Genomic DNA, 6059 nt, shown 5'->3' with positions numbered 1-6059 from the left:
ACACACACACACACACACCAACACTAACACACTCTGAGACACACACACACACACACACACACCAACACTAACACACTCTGAGACACACACACACACACACCAACACTAACACACTCTGAGACACACACACACACACCAACACACACACACCAACACTAACACACTCTGAGACACACACACACACACACCAACACTAACACACTCTGAGACACACACACACACACACACACACACACACCAACACTAACACACTCTGAGACACACACACACACACACACACACACCAACACTAACACACTCTGAGACACACACACACACCAACACTAACACACTCTGAGACACACACACACACCAACACTAACACACTCTGAGACACACACACACACACACACACACACACACACACACACACACACACTCTGAGACATGTAAGCTGAAGTGTGATGAGAGCAGCTGATTGGCTGTTTGCTGTGATGTCATCGGCTGTATTGATGTTTGTTAATAAACCACAGAAGAAGAACTCGTCTTGTTGTGGGTGCTTTAGATGTAGTTTCATGCATCCACCAGCGTGTGGACCAGCAGCTCAGTTTTGTCTGAATTTAGTTGCAGAAAGTTTTCTGCCACCCATTTGTTAATGGCGGCTAAGCAAGTGTGCAACAAGGACAGTTTGTCTCGCCTATCAGGGCTGAAAGATAAATATAATTGGATGTCATCAGCATAGCAATGATAAGATATTTATTCAAAACTACCAATAATCTTTCAGAGAGGAAGCATTAACAGACAAACAGCAGGGGGCCGTGATATATGTCAGAGTCTGACATATATGTTCCTATGTACACAGAGAAACTCCTGTCAGAGAGATGGGAGGAAAACCAGTCCAGAGCTGATCCAGTAATGGCCACAGATGTTTTCAGTCCATCAATCAGAGTGCAGTGATCACCAGTATCAAACGCTGCACTGAGATCTAATAGCACAGAACATTTACCCCCATCAAAATATCATTTGAGACCCTAAGGAGGGCAGTCTCACTTATGGTCTTTATGAAAGCCAGACTGAAACGTATCAAAGAGAATCCAAAACATTATTTAGCTGGTTCTCAACAACCTTTTCTAGAATTAGGCCTCTAGTTTTTAAACAAAGCTGCATCAAGACAGGCTGAACGACCGCATGCTTACAACAGCTGGGGACCTGGCCCAGCTGAAGAGCTGAGTTTACAATAGAAACCAAACCTGGGCCAAGTAATGAATGGATTTTAAAAGCAAAGATGTGGGTAAAATATCAACAGGGCTTTGGGAAGGTTTCATCGTGCCCACTAACTTAATGAAGTCATTCAGTGTAACGGGGCAGAAGGAGTCCATTATTGAAAGTCTGTGATGTTTAACTATATGGGGGTTTGCACCTCAGGAGACCCATCTGTCAAACTCCTGAAGTTCGCTGACGACACAACCGTCATCGTGCTCATCCGGGACGGTGACGAGTCAGCCTACAGACGGGAGGTTGATCAGCTGGCTCTCTGGTGCGGTCAGTACAACCTCGAGCTTAACACGCTCAAAACTGTGGAGATCACCGTGGACTTCAGGAGGAAGTCCACGGTGATCTCTGCCCCCCATCACCATACTCAACAGCCCTGTGTCTGCTGTGGAATCCTTCAAGTTTCTGGGGTCCACTATATCCCAGTGGGAGCCCAACACTGACACCATCATCAAGAAAGCCCAGCAGAGGATGTACTTCCTGCGCCAGCTCAGGAAGCTCAACCTGCCTAAGGACCTGCTGATCAACTTGTACACAGCCATCATCCAGTCTGTCCTCTGCACCTCCATCACTGTCTGGTTTGGATCTGCCACCAAAAAGGACAGGAGCAGACTACAACGGACAGTCAGGACTGCAGAAAACCTGCCCTCCATTCAGGACTTATACATTTCCAGAGTCAGGAAACGGGCAGGAAACATCACTGCAGATCCATCTCACCCCGGACACAACCTGTTCCAGCTCCTCCCCTCTGGTAGGCGCTAAAGAGCACTGTACGCCAAAACCAACAGACTTGGGAACAGTTTCTTCCCACAAGCCATCACTCTGATGAACAGCTGATTTCTGACTCACAGTGTCAGGAACAATTCCTGTGCAATAACCCAGTAACTCTGTCTCTAATCAGCACCTGTTTACTGGTTTCCACTTATTATTTATTTATTCACCATTCTCTATTTCAGTGCTGTTCATAATATAATACTGTAATACTGCACTCATTACACTGTGTACCTGTATATCACATCCACCTCCGACATGTACACAATAATGGCAATAAAAACGTCATCATTGCACGATTGTCTCAATCGGTGTGTTTTTGTTCACAGTCTGTATATATGTGTTCTCTATACTGTAGCCTGTGTTTGATTATTACTGTCTTATTGTATTATTATATAATAAGCACACCGTGAGCATTGTCCAGAGTCAAACTCCTCACATGTGTAAACATACCTGGCAATAAAGCTGATTCTGGTTCTTAGAACTGAGAGTTGGAATATGACCATGACCCCCGGGTGTGGCGACAATATAAATGCGCGGTGCAAATAGTCCGGATATTTTATCTGATACACAACTAATAACTATGATAGATTTTTGTTGTGCGCATCAATCTGTGTCGGCCCTGTTCAGTGTAGCTATGGAGTTAGACAGGGAAGTATTTACACTTACTGAGGGTTTGCTCTCAGTCCGGCTCAGACTGTGACATGAAGTTTAATGCAAAGAAGAGTAATATTATGATTGTTAGGAAACATTTCCTGACTTGTCTGGTCCTTAAAGTCTGTGATGAGGCTAAATATTTGGGGCATTATCTAACTGACGAGCTGTCAGATGATGGGGACATTTATGCACAGCTAATGTGTTGATTAGCAAGCTTAGTGTGTGCTCAGTATCTGTTAAGACCTCCCTTTTTACAGCGGATTGTACCCCTATGTATGCTGCCCATTTGTGGAGGTGCTACAGAAGGAGCAGCATGCAGAAGCTCAGTGTAGCACAATGATGTCTGAGGCTGCTGCTGAAGGAGCCTCGATGCAGCGGTTAGTGTTGGTGTGGCCCCCTGCTCTGCAGCGCTGCACACTCTCATGTACAGATACATGTGTAGTTATCAGACTCTGCCAACAGTACCATCTGAGCAGCGACCAACCCGGCACTAAGTTCACTCAGGTTCTGTTCCTGAATGTGGATCACTGGCGTTTTAGCCTCTATGTAAAAAGGCTCTGTAATATTGTGGTCTATTTCTTCCTTTGTCTACTTTAGTGTTTGTTTAACTTTTTCATTGTTTGTCTTTTGGACCGGGGGTGCCCTTAATAAAATCTTGATAATAAAAGCTTGATAACTGATATAACGGTAGTCCTTTATTTGGACGTCACCTCAGTATGTTACTTGTAATAAACGTAATAATCCTCAGTTACATGATGGAAGCTGTATAACTTGTAACATCTTAGCCATGGCTGCTATCACGTTAAGTAATTCTCCACACCGCTAGCTTATTTTGAGTAATGTTGCTGCTGTCTGCTGGGCTGTGTGGGATTACTGTCTGGACACCTGAGAGAGAAAGGTACTTTTTATATCTGTCACTAGATTTTAGTGATCGGTTCTTGTTGAGGACCAGGCCCCGTATTTATCAAGCTTCTCAGATTTACTCATAAGAACTCTGATAAGAACTGACTTAAGAGTAAAAATAATCTTGACTCAAAGCTTAAAAGTTAGTTATCAAGCATCAAAGTCCTAATTTGTGTGAAGTGTAGGACTGAATGTAGTGTGTCAGTCTTAGTGCTGATTCATGACACTTTGCTGCGCTGCAAACAGGATTTTAGATGACGATGTAAATTCACATTGAATGGTGAAACTCCTCAGAGGAGTTAATTAGCTGATCAGAGAGCTCTTCTCCAGTTGCAGTTCTGAAGAAGGAAAACTCAAATACAGAATATAGTTTTATTTTTTCAACACTTTGGAAACCTTCAAAACTTAGTTTTGACTTTTCCTTTTTTGTTAGATTTTGTATTTGTTTCAACCTTTGTTTTCAGTTTTGAAACATGGCAGGTATTCATCCTATAGACCCGTGTCACCTGTGTTCCCCCGGTGGTCGTCTTTGTTTAGTGTTCTGCTGGTTGCTGTGCTGCAGCTGCAGTTACTGACTTGCGTTTGTGCAGCTCTCACTGCATGAATCCACATACTGATTTCCATCCTGATGAAGTGACCAGAGCTTTTCCTTTAACTCTGTATGAACCAGTCTGCTGGCTGCTGTTCTGTGTATTCACATGTTCATCTCACCTACAGTAAACTGGTAAAATGACTCCAGAGGGAGTTCACTGAGATGTTTCTGAGCTGATGGAAAGTTCTTTACAAAACAACCTGAGTGTTTTTTCTGTCCAATCACAGGACTCCAGGCTGAAGGACAACACACCTCAACAGGTAAAGACAGAAAGAATCACAGAAGCAGAATCAGAAGTCAAGTTTTAGTTTAGTCTCTTGAATTCACTTCTTTACTGATGACTCTCTGGTTTCTGTTCAGAGCCTGTCAGGTTGGTGGGAGGAGCCAGTCACTGTGCAGGAACACTGGAGGTGAAACATCAGGGAGACTGGAGACCAGTGAGTTCCTTTGACTGGACCCTGAAGACAGCAGCTGTTGTCTGTAGCGAGCTGGACTGTGGCTCTGCTGTTTCTGTAGGACAGAGAAAGGAGTCCTCAGACAGACCTGTGTGGTGGATCAGTTCTGTCTGTGTTCAGTCTGGATCTGCTCTGAGAGAGTGTGTAACATCATCTTCCTCTTCTTCCATCCTGGAGTTCACCTGCTCAGGTAAGCCCATCAGTGACATCATCTATGACATCATCTCTCACAGTAATGTACCCAGGTTGACTCACACTCAGCAGCTAGCATAGCAGCAGGCTGTCTCTGGCAGCCATGACGGAGTCTGATGTGCTGCTGCCTCAGTAAATCAGGAGCTGAATGCACCCAGATACAGGTGCTGGTCATATAATTAGAATATCATCAAAAAGTTGTTTTATTTCAGTAATTCCATTCAAAAAGTGAAACTTGTATAATGTTTACATTCATTCCACACAGACTGATATATTTCAAGTGTTCATTCCTTTTAATTTGGATGATTATAACTGACAACTAATGAAAACCCCCAAATCAGTATCTCAGAAAATTAGAATATTGTGAAAAGGTTCAATATTGAAGACACCTGGTGCCACACTCTAATCAGCTAATTAACACAAAACACCTGCAAAGGCCTTTAAATGGTTTCTCAGTCTAGTTCTACACAATCATGGGGAAGACCGCTGACTTGACAGCTGTCCAAAAGACGACCATTGACACCTTGCACAAGGAGGGCAAGACACAAAAGGTCATCGCTAAAGAGGCTGGCTGTTCACAGAGCTCTGTGTCCAAGCACATTAATAGAGAGGCGAAGGGAAGGAAAAGATGTGGTAGAAAAAAAGTGTACAAGCAATAGGGATAACTGCTCCATGGAGAGGATTGTGAAACAAACCCATTCAAAATGTGGGGGAGATTCACAAAGAGTGGACTGCAGCTGGAGTCAGTGCTTCAGGAACCACCACGCACAGACGTATGCAAGACATGGGTTTCAGCTGTCGCATTCCTTGTGTCAAGCCACTCTTGAACAAGACACAGCGTCAGAAGCGTCTCGCCTGGGCTAAAGACAAAAAGGACTGGACTGCTGCTGAGTGGTCCAAAGTTATGTTCTCTGATGAAAGTAAATTTTGCATTTTCTTGGGAAATCAAGGACCCAGAGTCTGGAGGAAGAGAGGAGAGGCACAGAATCCACGTTGCTTGACGTCCAGTGTAAAGTTTCCACAGTCAGTGATGGTTTGGGGTGCCATGTCATCTGCTGCTGTTGGTCCACTGTGTTTTCTGAGGTCCAAGGTCAACGCAGCCGTCTACCAGGAAGTTTTAGAGCACTTCATGCTTCCTGCTGCTGACCAACTTTATGGAGATGCAGATTTCATTTTCCAACAGGACTTGGCACCTGCACACAGTGCCAAAGCTACCAGGACCTGGTTTAAGGACCATG

This window comes from Micropterus dolomieu, linkage group LG21, assembly GCF_021292245.1.
Source record: "Micropterus dolomieu isolate WLL.071019.BEF.003 ecotype Adirondacks linkage group LG21, ASM2129224v1, whole genome shotgun sequence".
Lineage (NCBI taxonomy): Eukaryota > Metazoa > Chordata > Actinopteri > Centrarchiformes > Centrarchidae > Micropterus > Micropterus dolomieu.
The sequence above is the reverse complement of the archived record's forward strand: the minus strand, read 5'-3'. Positions refer to the sequence as shown.